This window comes from Polypterus senegalus, chromosome 5 (genome assembly GCF_016835505.1).
Source record: "Polypterus senegalus isolate Bchr_013 chromosome 5, ASM1683550v1, whole genome shotgun sequence".
In the NCBI taxonomy this organism is placed as follows: Eukaryota; Metazoa; Chordata; class Cladistia; order Polypteriformes; family Polypteridae; genus Polypterus; species Polypterus senegalus.
In genome coordinates, this window is record NC_053158.1 from 174,575,619 (window position 1) to 174,590,925 (window position 15,307).

The 15,307-nt window shown below is 36.3% G+C and overlaps 1 long non-coding RNA gene across 2 annotated transcripts; it reads right to left on the bottom strand.

Moving 5' to 3' along the window:
- Positions 1-906: 906 nt before the first annotated feature.
- LOC120530031 lies at positions 907-2,780 on the bottom strand. Of its 2 annotated transcripts, XR_005633884.1 has the most exons (4): positions 2,667-2,780; positions 1,809-1,859; positions 1,465-1,530; positions 907-1,017 (listed from the first exon to the last, which is right to left on the bottom strand). It is a non-coding gene; the product is annotated as an uncharacterized LOC120530031 (long non-coding RNA). The 2 variants fall into 2 exon arrangements; XR_005633883.1 differs by lacking the exon at positions 1,809-1,859.
- Positions 2,781-15,307: the final 12,527 nt, after the last annotated feature.

The following is a 15,307-nucleotide window of genomic DNA, read 5'->3' on the forward strand; positions in this document are numbered from 1 at the left end:
AAGAACTGAAACCTGCAAAACGCAGTGCTATGAAATGTGGCAGAAAAGTAATGAGACTGGCAACACTGCAAGCGATCTGGCAACGCTGCGCTGTTGTCCTTGATAGAGCACGTGTATCAGTACCCTCCCATAGCTCAGTGCGAGTTTCAACTCCTTCCGTTAACTACGTAATTTTTGTGACTGCTATTAGCAAAGTTGTGTTTTTGGTTGTGCGTCTCGCAAAATGGAACAGCGGAATTTGGAGCAACGTTGTGCCATTAAACGGCAAGTGTGATGTTTGAACAGTTAAAACAGGCCTATGGGGAACATTCTTTATCCCGAGCTCAAGTTTTTCACTGGCACAAATCATTTTTGGAAGGCAGAAAACACGTTGAAGATGAACACCGTTCAGGGAGGACTTCAACTTCGAAAACCAATGAAAACATCGAACGTGTGAAGGTTCTTGTGAGATCAGACCGTCGTTTAACATTAAGAATGTTGAGTGAACAATTAAATTTGAGCATATTTACCGTTCATCAAATTTTGACTGAACATTTGCATATGCGAAAGGTCTGTGCCAAAATGGTGCAGAAAAACTGCCCTCTCCATAACAGAATTTTTGACCTCAAAAGGCATTTCTGTGGTTCCCCAGCCCCCTTATTCACCTGACCTCAGTCCGTGTGACTTTTTCCTTTTTTCTAAACTGAAAAATGTACTCAAAGGACGTCATTTTGGGACTTTAGAAAACATCCAAAAGAGTGTAACGGACATGCTGAAGACCATACCAGTTGAAGACTTCCAGCGCTGCTACCAACAGTGGGAACAACGTCTCCATCGGTGTGTCGCTGCCCAAGGGAACTACTTTGAAGGGGATAACATTGATGTTTGAAAAAAATAAAAACTTTGGTAAATAAAAAATCTGTCTCATTACTTTTCTGCCACACCTTGTAGAATAGCAAGACTTTTTTTCATTTCAGATGTACAGTAGTTCAAGTCTTTAACTCTGTCTTCTCATTAATGGCTCAATAAAGTCTAAACCTGAAAACAAAAAATATAATATTTACCTAAGAAAATGTTAAAAAAGAACCAAAAGAATAAGCACATAAAATGACCCTGTCCTGGCTGTCCATTATTTCTGTACCTTCTATTTTGTCTTTGGTTCTTGGCCTTCATTTAGAAAGGCATTTGCTCGCTCAGTCTGATGTGAGCACTAAGCACTAAGTTTATAATGGAAAACATTTTGACTATTTGTCTTTGATTTACAGTATGGCTAAGTATATTTGCCACATTACCACAGAATTAAATGAAGGTTATTAAAAGAAATTTAAATTAAATTTACTCCTTGGGCCTGGAATTCTCAAGCAACATTCTACACCAACACTTCCTCAAAGCCAGCATGTCATTCTAAAGAGGACTGAGCAGTGTCACGTTGTTAAAAGGAGTTTAATGTTACAAAAATATTTATGCAAACCATCATAAACATACATTTAAAATATCTGGATTTTGAAAGGTAGGCATTTCTGGAACTTCAAAACCACTAGGGACAGTATGCTGAAATAAAAAAAAAAATACAAATATAATAAAATAAAATAAACATAACACAAATTGTAGAAGGTGACAAAAATGGGAACCAGCAACCAGATATACAGTAATCCTCCCTCTACAAATACTACAATAAAAGAAGAGAGCACTAAAGTTGAGACACACCTCGTTAAAATTGAAGGGGGCCACGAGGATGAAATACAGAGAAACCACAAAGTGGTCATTTGGAACACAACATTAAATACATACATACACAAAAAGATAGTTCAAATATGAAATGGTCATACCATCTACATGACAATTCCACAGTCATGGCTATTCATCTGACTTGCAAGGCCCTAATACAAGGGGCAAGAAATTAATCAAAGACAAATATAAAATACTGACATACACTAAACTGTTGACAATGACTTTTAAACAAAACCAACAATGGAAATGGCCACTTAGGACACACATCTGTAAATAGTAAAAACCTGCCACACAACGGAAAATGCAGGATTAGCTCAGCTTTTTAAACTGTATTTTAAAAAGTACCAGTTCAGAAATCTAAACATCAATATTGTTTGACAATGTGGCCTTCATGACTCTGAAGGCAGGTAGCAGGATGCTGTAGTCTCTTTGCTTTTTACAAATAGGACACTTGGATTCACTTTGATATTTAATCAATGTAATCAAAGTTGGTTTTATATTCTCTGTCTTTATGGAGAAATGTAACAGTGGAAATCAAGACAAAAATAATATGTAATACTAATTTGGCAGAAAGCGCTATCGTGCTTTTATAAATAGCTAACTTAACTACAGAAAAATCAAGTTAAATAAGATATTTTACAAACGTTAATGATGACAATAAGCATAAATACCTTTCATATTGTACACTAACATTGCAGATTCTCTACATAACATCTCATAAATAAGTGAAAAAGTTAATATAGATGAAATAATATGGCAAATATTAAAAAGAAATAATACAAGAGGTAAAAAATAATTTAAATAATATGCTTAAAAATAGGATTTGTCAGTAATGACGATAAACAGAGAACACTTGGATTCGCTATACAGTATATAATCGTACATTTCATTAGTTTTAATTAATGGATCTAAAGTTTCTTTAAATATACTGAGCTTTTTATTCTGTAAGTCCATACCTGGTTCTGTTGTGCCATTGTTCCGTGTTGGAAAACATTTTCAGCTCCTTTTCTTTTTTGAATTAGAAAAAAGTACAGCAGCTCTTCTCCTTCTCTTTCTACGGACTGTGGGTGGACTTTGAAAGGCAGGAGGCGTGAAAGGCCAGGGGTGTGGAAGGCCGTCTTCAACCTGCAGCCGGACCCTTCTCAGTGGAGCACTAACCGTGTCTCATTGCTCCCTCTACTGGTGACCACCGGAATGACTTATCATGTTGCTGTAACTTAAGACATCCAAGAAGAACTGTTCAACCACCAGTAAATGAATAAAAACAAGACTATAAATTATCTCAAAAATGCGATCAAACCTTTGGAGTGTTGTTGATTGATAACTGTACATGAATCCATTGTGTGTGTGTGTGTTCTGTAATTGTTTGGGGGCCCTTTCCATAACTGGTTCCTGCCTTGCTGCTAGCATATGTTTGAAAAAAAGAATGAGCAAGGAAAAATAAAATCAAATAGTTAGATTTTTGTTTTTTAACTTAAGAAGCAAGCAGAGCCACCTTGAAGAAGTCTGCAACAACTAGAGAGAATATGCAAACCAAATAAGTAAGAAATCTTGATAGGAAATCAAAGTGAGCTTCTGGCACTGTGCAGCAACAGTGAAACATTCTGTACCACAATAAAAATGTGCAGTTTGTATATGATACAAGTTTGTGCATGATAAATAGGTAGATTAAAGAGAATATTCCAGATAATCATAATTCTCTCCAGTTCATATTTCATCACAACTGGTATACAGCGGATGCCTTCAATTCATACCATCCTGACACATACAGTATGGATTTGCAGTTATGCCAGAGCTCTATTTTTAGATTACAGCTCAGCATTTAACACTGTTGTTCCACCAAATATGGCATGTTTGTACTGACAGTGTCACCCTCAACACAGGCCACCCATAGGGCAGTGTGCAGAGACACTTCTGTACTGATTCTTTACCTTTGAAGCGGCCAGAGACAGCTTAGCCTCCGTAACTAAATTGGCTGAGGGCAATATCGTCATAGGCCTGACCACCAATAATAATGAGATGGCTTACAAGAAAAGAGGCATTGGTGCCAGGACAATAACTTCACCCTTAGTCAGCAAAACCAAACAGCTGGTCACAGAGTTCAGGAAGCAGAAGGCAGATCACATTAAAATCTGCATTGGAGGAGATGCAGGTGAGAGAGTCAGCACCTTTAAAGTTGTTAGAGTATCCACAACAGACAAACAAACTGAAGTGGGCACAACACATTTTCACTCTTGTTAAAAAGGCTTTCCAACACCACTGCTTCCTCAGATATTGAAGGACTGCTTGCAATTCTCCATTTGTTCTCACAAATGTGTTCAGGTGCACTGTGGAGTCCATACTCACTGAGTGCACCACATACTGATGTGACTCCTGTTCAATTCAAGATCATAAAGCACTGCATAGGGTGCTGAAGGCAAGACAGAATATTACCAGCACCAGCTGTTTTTCCTTCAGAACATAATACAAATACAATATATATACATACATACAGTACATCTAAGATGGGTTGGAATCTAACAAATCAACATAGACCTCAGCATTAACATTTACAATACAGTGTCTCCATTTGGTTGATATGTCTCTGTTGCACACCATTTTGGTACAGGTTTCATAGAAGCAGTGCTAATGTTTGTGATACACCATCTATTGGATAGTGTAGCAGCAGATGAATGCAGAGACAGACACCTGTCTCTTTTTTTTTGGATTTTCTAACCCGCTTAGTCTTAAACAGGCTCACAGGGGGGAGCCAGAGCCCATCCCAGCTAGCACTGAGCACAAGTCAGGAACAAATCCTACACCAGTCCATCGCAGGGTGAACACACACACACACAACCACAACTACACACTAGGGCCAATTTAGGATGACCAATCCAACTAAACTGCATGTTTTTGGACTGTGAGAGAAACCGCAGACATGTAGAGAATATGCAAACTCCACAAAGCAGCAACACTACCACTGTGCCACCCCTTTGATTATAGTGGATATATATATATATATATATGGTCACACACATGTGAGTAGGGGGCCACAGACGGACCTAAATGGTATCGTAAACTCATATGCCAGAAGGGAATGGCGGGGTACTAACCTTTCTCTCTTTGTTTCCTGCAGAAAGAAAGACGCACCGCCACCACGAATCTGCCTGCATTAGTACCCGCATACAGCTACTTCTGCCCTTCCTCTGTCAACTCCTTATGATGTCAGCAATCCCACCATCCATCTTGGCTCCTACCCAGCATACCTCTCTACTTCCGGTCCCTCCTCATAAATGTTCCTCCTCTGCCATGTTTAGACTGTCAATTGTGTACTGTATAACTGTAATGAACATGACGACAAATTCTGTCATATTTTCTACTGTTTTACAGCATACGGGGCTGGAAACCCCAAACCATTATGATCGTTTTATCTTTCTTTTACAATATATAAATATCTATACTAATAAAAGGCAAAGCCCTCACTGACTCACTCACTCACTCACTGACTCACAACTAATTCTCCAACTTCCCGTGTGGGTGGAAGGCTGAAATTTGGCAGGCTCATTCCTTACAGCTTCCTTACAAAAGTTGGGCAGGTTTCATTTCTACGCGTAATGGTCATAACTGGAAGCTATTTTTCTCCATATACTGTAATGGAGTTGAGCTCGATGGCCGTGGGGGGCGGAGTTTCATGTGACATCATCACGCCTCCCACGTAATCACATGAACTGACTGTCAACGCAGTACGTAGAAAACAAGGAAGAGCTCCAAAAAGCGCTGAAGAAAACATGCATTATATAATTGAGAAGGCAGCGAAACAATAAGAACCGAGCGAGTGACATATACAACCATATTCATGAGTGCAGCTACTTCGGAAACAAAGCACGGTGTAAACCTAAAGTTTAAATTAAGTTCATAGACAGGCTGCCGCTGGCATTTGTCATGCCCATGGCTAATGCGGGATACAAGTTTAATGAGAGGACGCAGGATATAAACGAGAGTTTTGATCACTTTGTAACTAAGTTCACATTGATGGTGAAGGGCTGTGCTTATACAAATTCCGAGAGACTGTGTTTGTGGGTGGATTGACAGTTAAGGCGGGTGGGGGAGTCACGTCATCATCTCCCATCCCATTCACCACATTTCGCTCTGAGCTGAGCTCCGCAGCTAATGCAGTCTTGCGGAACCAACTTTGTGACGCTGCCACCAAATACTCAGAGAAAAATCCACAAGTTAATACACACGCTGTCTCTATAGAGTTTCTCCACACTCTGAATCCTCCAGGCACTACTTACAAAAGGTTATATTGACAATCGTGTTACGTTATTTTTAAAATGTTTCCTTTTCTTAGCACAAACACAGCTGAGAAGCTTCGATGCATGTGCTCCATAAGGCGTTAAAAAATAACGCATTTAATCACACTTTGCATTCCAAGCAAAGGGGAACTTCTGTCAATGCATGATTTCCTGGTACACCGATTACATTGATGCACACATTAAAGCTACAAAAATGTAACAGTCGGAAGAAAGCACGTTGCTACGACTGATTGGAGGAAAATTTAATTTCAAAAGACTACCCGACGGAAGCCTTGATAAAAGCGTGGTTTTGTGCACATATATATATATGTATATGTATATATACTGTATATATGTGTGTTTATGTATATATATGTTTGTGTGTGTGTATATATATATGTATACTGTATGTATATATATATATGACAGCAACACTCATGACAATGACAATGTCAATCATGTTACGTTATTATTAAAATGTTTCCTTTTCTTTTTCATTACTTCTTTAACACACTACTTCTCCGCTGCGAAGCACGGGTATTTTGCTATATTCAATATATATAAATCAGCGCTTCCCGATTCATTTTACCCTCACACCCCCTTGGTATGAGAAGAAGTATGAAAAAATATGTGGTTAACGCAGAAAAAGAGATCACCAATTGAAGCTTTATGAATAATGGATACTTTATTCGCCATCAATAATTATTTTGGTAAAGCCATATTCAGTGTGTTCTTCCTCTATGTTCTAATTTTTTCGCGACTAGCCATGATTACATGAACGGTAAAAAAGTAAGAGTGAAGCGAGGGTGACATATCCAGTCAGGCAGGCGACAGCTCAATAGCTCGAATTTGGATATAAGTAGGTTCTATTTAATCGACAGAAATATCTTTGGTAGGAATGTAAGTTGAATTTACTCTTTAAATTTCTATGGTGAAAAAAAATGTATGCAATGCTGACTAAATTTACCATTCATTCCTACCAAAGATATTTCTGTTGACTAAATAAATATTACTTATATTTAAAATTTAAATAGAACTTGAACAGATACGATACTTCATAATACCCACGCAGCACTACAGTAAGTGCATGTAAGAGCAGGAGTCATCCGTTTTTTTTTCATTTTTCTTCCTCGATGGATTCTGGCACTCCCAGCAATAGCTGCTCGCACCCCAAAGGAGATATATATAGATATAGATATAGATATAGATATATATAGATAGATATGACAGCAACACCCATATCAATGACAAAAAAATTACATTAACAATCATGTTACGTTATTTAAAAAATGTTTCCTTTTCTTTTTCATAACTTCTTTAACACAGTACTTCTCCACTGCGAAGCGCGGGTATTTTGCTAGTATATATATATATATATATATATATATAGTATACAGTATATTGCATGCAAGCTACTGTATACTTATTACCTATTTGCTTTTTTGGTAGTCTATGGAGTTATGAAAGTAGAGAGTTCATTGTCCTATGTGTACATGATAATAGATTTGACTTGACTTGAATGGATAGATAAACAGATATGCAGCACATGTTGCAAAAAAAGACCGTCAGTATGATTCATCAGAAATGTGAAGTGTACAACATATTACATTTATCTATGAACATTTATTGAGACTGATGTTGCAGGAGCATTTGTAAATTTAGCAGTTTAAAATTAATTTAAATATTTTGGCTTGTCATTTTTCTTAAACTCATGTCATTTTCTGAAGAAAGGAAAGGATCCTTTGTTGTATCCCGCAACTCTCTAAATGGTTACTTAGAGCCCCACCGAAGCCGCAGCTCTAGAATAGTAAATTGCAGACTGTTTATTACCCTGCATTTAGCTTTTCTCTGACGTATTCCTAGACTCAATACATACAGGCATTTCAATTAATTTTTTTTTCAATTTCAAAATCATTTACACATAAAAACTGTGGCCACTATAAAGAATCTATAATTTAACCTCAAATTAAAATCGTATCATTCCAGTAGAGTTGCCTGTGTATTTGGGTTTTTACATATGAAAATCTCAGATAAAAATGTAGCATCCTCACATCAAAGCAATGTAAAATGTTATATTTTTGAATGTCTATCAAATGTGAAATAATGCAATTTTAGTTATTATAATTTTTAGCACTAAGTCTTGTATCTAAAGACTTTGTATCTAAAACTTTGCTTATACATAAAGATGTCATTCCTTTAATTGAAACATTTCCTGGTGGTTTTTCCAACCTCCATAAATAACACATTATACTGCATGATTAAAATTAAAAATCATAATGTCTATATGTTTGTTTATACAAGTATTAAAGATTTGGAAAATGCCACAGCTAAATAGTTACATTTATTTAATAAGGCCCTGTAGATTTTATGCATGGTAGTATAGTGGAATAATGATTAGATCTACTATCTCGGACCTCTAATTTGTATTTAAATCTGGTAACTGTCTGTGTTGATTCTACTTGATTCCATGTACTCTAGTTATCCCAAAGACATGAATGTTATGTTAACTGGTAATTCTAAATTATTATTTTATACAGTGTGACTGTATAAAAGCCATCAATTAAGAGTTCATATCATCTGAGATCTTATTTTTTCTCCAGCCTTTGGAGTTTTTTTTTTTTGTTTGTTTTTTCTGTCCACCCTGGCCATCGGACCTTACTCTTATTCTATGTTAATTAATGTTGACTTATGTTTATTTTTTATTGTGTCTTCTATTTTTCTATTCATTTTGTAAAGCACTTTGAGCTACATTTTTTTGTATGAATATGTGCTATATAGATAAATGTTGATTGATTGATTGATAGATAAGATCAAAGGAATTGTGCGCATATTTATTTTTTATATTGCAATTGAATATTGATATTGAAAGCTATTCTGACATTCTGGTTACAACTTTTTTTGGATTTAGACTTAAAATTCATTTTCCAGTTCATTATACATCTTTTCTGCATCAGTTTTCCTGACAGAACATTGTCTCAGGGTGAGTTGCGTGATTATGCCCTACAATTGATTGGCGACCTGCCCTGGGTCTTGTGTCTTGGACATAATGCTGAAAGAACAGGCTCAGGCTTCCTACAATCCTAAAACTGGATAAGTGCATTCAGGAAATGGATGAACAGTGTTCATTTAAGTAACTTTAAATAAAAAAGTATACTTACTTTATGAAGGACACCACACGGGTCTGGCAACCTGGCTGGAGCTATACTAAGAACCTTACTCAGCCAGGGCACCCACAGCATGGAAGAACAGGGGAACGCAGTTTGCACAGAACAACACTTACTGTGAAGGGTTTCACACCAAATAAAGCCCTTTATGAAGTGCACATTTGTGTCCTAGCCTTTATGTTGGGAGTTTGGGGACCACAGTTTAATTCTGTTAAAGACTGGGGACTTTAGTTGAAATGCGGATGCAGATCTTTCTAATGTATAAAAATTTATTACGAAATTATTGCCATTTATAAACATGCACAAAAGAATTGCACTGGTGATTTTGCTGTTTGTATTTGTAGACCTTTTGGTTAAATTGTACTTTATTCTTTGCTTATAGTGAGGAATGGAGCATTTTGACCATAATTTGCAGCACAGAAACAGCTTACAATTTAAGTATTGATGCAAGAACACTTTCCATCACTTCATCCATCTCTGTTAGATAAAAGGTTGTTAGCAAAAATGGAAGACATAGAAAATATGATTTGGGCAATAAGTGACTAAGGTTTGAAATATTCTGTACAAAACTAATTTAAACAGCTTCAAGAGTGACTTTATGTGAATATATGCTCTGTCTGAAAGCATGCAAACAACATTACATGCACTTACCTTCTACAAACTTTCAAAAATGACTATAAAATGAAAGTGTTTTCTTGGCATACTTTAAGGTTTTTCCATCATCCAAGTGAATAGCGTTATAAAAAAATTGTGACTTATATCAAAGTTCATCATTCAATTTAAATTTCATAGACTGTAAAATATCATTCAGGCATCCCTTTTATATTTAAAAAAAATAAACCATCTGAAGATTTATTACACTCTTGTTTGTGTTCAGTGAGATGTGTTTGTTAATTTTTGTTTGATTTATGGTTTTAAACGATTAGGTAATTTTAAAATAAATGTCCATCCATCCATTATCCAACCTGCTATATCCTAACTACAGGGTCATGGGGGTGTGCAGGGAGCCAATCCCAGTCAACACAGGGCGCAAGGCAGGAAACAAACCCTGGGCAGAGTGCCAGCCCAGGGTTTTTAAAATAAATGAAACACAGTATACTTGTTTCCTCTAAATATTTTCATTATTATTTAACAAACCATTTTCTAAATCATTCATTTCATGACATACTTCATGTTTTAAAATGCATTAGCAATAGCCTTGCCTTTCCTGTCCAAGACTCTGGAACACATAGTCCACAAACAACTCTTCTCTTACCTCTATGACAACAAACTACTAGATCCTCTTCAGTCTGGACTCCGCAAGGGGCACTCTACCAAGACTGCACTGCTTTCAGTCACAAATGTTCTTAGATCTGCTCAAGCTGCTTCTCTGTCCTCAGGCCTTATCCTTCTTCATCATTCAAAAGCTTTCAATACTGTTAACCACTCATTTCTTATCTCCTCCTCAATAAACTTGGAATCCATGGTTCTGGTTTGGAATTGTTCAAGTTATACTTTTCCAACTGATCCTTTTGGATCTCCTGGGGTATCTTCTTGTTTTCACCACATGTATGCCTCCAGGAGCAGTACTGGGTCAACGTCTCTTTTCTCTCCACATCTACTTCTTAGACAATGCTATTTCTTCTCATGGCTCCTCCTCTCATTACTCCCTTATGCCCAAGATCTTCAGCTGTCTCTGTGCCATTTAATCAAAGATGAATGTAAGCTTAAACTTAACCTTTTGAAGTCAGATATTCTGTATTTGCGTTCTGATTCTCATTTCACAGATTTGTCTATAAGCAGTGCTCTTGCAGATGTCACCCTTTTACCATTAGTCATGAATTTCAGCATGACTCTATAGTCCTCACTTTCATTCATTGAATACATTTCTTCAGTGATCAGTTATTTTGTTTCTTTCTTCATAATACTCAGAAGATTCGACTCTTCCTGACTAATTATGCCGCACAACTCCTTGTTCAGGCACTGGTTCTCTCTTGATTGCACTATTGCAACTCTCAAAGTTAGATTCACAAAACCAGCTCAGGATGGGAAGAATACCTTTATTGACATTTACCTGGATTTATTCTGTACATGCAAGGAAATAACTGACCTACACTTCTTAAATACATTTGTTGATTACAGAAGTACATGATTAGTGTAATTTCTCATGTCCTTGCTAGTTACTGATAAACAGGACCTTTGGACTCAGGATTCTTCTACATTTGATTCTACTAGTTCTCTTGTCAGTGCTTGTCCTTGTGTTATAGTAGCAGCAGGGACTGGGTCACAGATCATGAAGCTTTAATTAAAACGCTTTCAAAGCATTCTAAAGGCAAACTCTAGCAGCTAACAAGGACAGAAGTCATTTAATATAATCAATATATAATCCAATAGTGAAAATCATTTTTTTCAGTAAAAATCAGCTCTCACAGAACTAACGCTTCTTTAAACTGCTGTATGACTGCTCCAGCTCCTCCAGAATGCAACTGCTCAACTGGTGTTCTCTGTTGCTCATTTCACTCCTACTACTACTCTGCTTTGGTCTCTTCACTGTCTTCCTGTAGCTGCAAAAATCCAGTTCAAAACTCTCCAGTCTTTAGTCTCTCCATATCAATCAATCAATCAACATGTATTTATATAGCACATATTCATACAAAAAAATGTAGCTCAAAGTGCTTTACAAAATTAATAGAAAAATAGAAGACACAATAAAAAATAAACATAAGTCAACATTAATTAACATAGAATAAGTAAGGTCCAATGGCCAGGGTGGACAGAAAAACAAAAAAAACTCCAAAAGCTGGAGAAAAAATAAAATCTGTAGGGGTTCCAGACCACGAGACCGCCCAGTCCCCTCTGGGCAATCTACCTAACATAAATCAAACAGTCCTCTTTGTATTTAGGGTTTTCATGGAAGGACCTGATGATGATGGTCACGTAGACTTCTGGCTTTCAGTCCATCAATGTTGGTGCATCATGATGCTTTGAGTAGGTGGTGGTGGCAGGCCGCCACCACAAAGAAACCAGAAAAAGAAACAGAAGAGAGAGTAGGGGTCAGTATGGATTTTAGAGCCACTATGAATAGTTATTGTGATGAATTGAACATACAGAGTATCAGTATTAAGTTAAAGTGAAGTTATGAGAAGGCCATGTTAAAGTAATGTGTTTTCAGCAGTGTTTTAAAGTGCTCTACTGTATTTGCCTGGCGAATTCCTATTAACAGGCTATTCCAGATTGCCTCTTTAATTACAGTACATAGTATTAGTAATAGTAGTACTACTCCCTCTTGCTTGTCTTTTTGTCTTGTTTTCTGTTGCTTTTGATATTTTCACCTTCTATTCATTCATGCATGTATTATACCCTGCTTTGTAAGCCACCTTGGATAAAGGAATCTAGGTCTAATTACACATTGTTTCGTATAAGCTGTTTTTTCTTATGTATGTTTGATTACTTAAAGTAGTTAGTTAACTGAACAAACTTTGGTCCCAGTTAGTTCAGATAACTGATGTTCTCCTATAATAAATAGCTTGAACAGTCTATCAAATAAACTTATAGCTTGTAAAATTTTTACAAATTTTTCATACTTTATATATTTTCTAAGGTGTCAAGTTTTCTAAAAATCTAAGAGGATTCAACTCCATCCAACTGCAAAATCTTATTAAAGCACATTATTCATTAACTAGCTGTGTAAGGCCATGCTGTAAAAAGCCAGGGGTCCTAAAAATTATTGAAATCATCAGAAAAAAACTTAAATACAGAGATGTCAGGTAATTGAAAGGAACTACTCTGGGCATCTCTCTCCTAGGAGGATTCGTTTTGCCAACCTGCTCACATTGCTTGTGTATTAGCGGCAGGAGAAAAAGTAAAAGGGATACCGTTTTGCCGATGTTAGCAGCTAAGCCACTTTGTCTTTTTTCTGAAGTTTCATTTTGCTGATTTGCTGGGCTCGCTTATGTTATTAGTGGCTAAGCTAGTTTTCTGTTTCCTTGGAGGCGGAGCGTTACCCCGACTCCACCTCTCACTTCCGGGCTGGACAGACACACACACATTCACAAGTAGACATTTATATATAAGATGCTACAAATGGAAATTGGTTCTGACAACATTACAGTTTGACTGTGCAATACAGTCTATGGGCAAGACATTCTTTTACTATACAAAATTCTATGGTTATTGTTTTCTGTAAATGTTTGTGAATTTCCCCTTGGGATTAATAAAGTATCTATCTATCTATCTATCTATCTATCTAATTAATGGAATGCCCATAAAGCTATTGCTCCCTCATTTTCTTTGAAACAATCTATTTGAAATGAAAAGGATATTTGTTAATGTTTCAGACAAAAAAGACAATAAATGTCCACCTATAAGAATAAAGCAAATGAGTGTGTTTCCAAGCCTTTTTAGTATTTCTTTTACCATTTCTTTAGGACTTTTAGTCATTTTATATGGAACTCCAAAGAGGAGACTCACATGATTTACATATTTTTTTTTTTTTTTTACCCATGTCCTCTCTGGGGCTCATAAGTTAAACATGTGGGTGTTATCTGGATGATCACGTCAGGTGTGCTCCCAATGATGTGTCGCCATGCATTATAATTGCAATTGCAATATACGTTTGCACACTTTGGTATATGACACAAACATCACCTTATGCAAAGAATGTGCTAAACGGAGGTCGTGTTTTGGAACTTTGCCACCACATATGTGCAGATTAACAACATTTAGCGTATAGTGAAAAGAATAAATTAGGTATTTGTGGGAAAAGAAACAAACATAAGAGTGTGCAAGAGTACCTCAAGTCTAGCATAAAGGGGATTGATACAAACATAAGTTTTAGCACATGAAACAAGCTGGATTGTCAACTCTGATAATCAGATATATTTGTAGGCATGTGTTCAGTATTAAAAAAAGAAAAAATAATAAAATAAAGAAAACACATTGCACAAGAAAACACTGTACTGCTTAGTTTATAGAACAGGAAAGGACGGCTTGTTAAGGTGTTAGGGAGGGTTTGTATATGGAGCCCTGACCCCTTTTAAGAGTTTACAATTTCATCCAACACAACACCATTGATTGAAAAAGATTTCCAGACTTTGACCTTTGAGAATGCCTAATTGGGAATTCTGGCTGTTCCCCTAATAAGTGTTTTTATTCTAGATGAATTTACTGGTTTCAGACTGAGTTTTTGTCTAATGACTAGAAATGTAACATGTGTCACATAAAATTAAGTATTTAGAAAATAAAATAAAAAAATGAATTTCTTTTTATTTCTTATCATCAGGTAGCTCTTGAAACATGCCCTATTGTATGGGAAAAACACTATTCTTTTAAAGATGCTTTGAAATTCCTAACAATATTCAAGTGTATTTATCTTCGATGGCTTATTCTAACAAATCCATTCTCATTTTCTGTTTTCTTAAGACAGCCTATAGATTGACTTGACATAACTTATGCCACTTTGTGCATTTTATTAACCTTTTGATACAGCTTTGTTTTTCAATTTCAACAGCAAATGATCCTTTAGTCCACTTGGATGTGACCTTAATCCCTGTTATCTAGGGAGATAAATAAATGATGACTTTCAAACAGGCACAGGCATAGCCAGACCAAAAACAAGTTTAAGTTAGAATAACAGCCAAAGACAGTCCAAAATAGCCTAGAATTTAAGAACAAAGAACTTAAAAAGAAGCAAGAAAATGTTTCTTATAAAATCAGCACTGCAATAATGATTCTCTGTCTAGTTGTGTAAAATGTTAACAAAAATGATTCCATCTCAGTCTTGGAGGCTGTCAGGCCTAGTAAATATTGTATACAACAGGGCCCCCCAACTCCAGTCCTGGAAGGCCCCAGTGGCTGCAGGTTTTCATCTAACCCTTTGCTTAATTAGTGACCTGTTTTTGCTGCTAATTAACTTCTTTTGAATCAATTTTAATTGACTTGTTTTTTTTAAGATTTGTTCCACTGAATTTCTTCATCGTTCCTCTGAATTGCTTCATTTCTTTCCTTAAATGGCACCCAAACAGAAATGAAATGTGAAGTGAGGGAGTCAACAGAAGACCAACTAAGTCAGGGCCTCAAACTCCAACCAATTTCACTCTAACCAGTTGCTTAATTAGACTCTGATTCTTGTTGTTAATAGATAGATAGATAGATAGATAGATAGATAGATAGATAGATAGA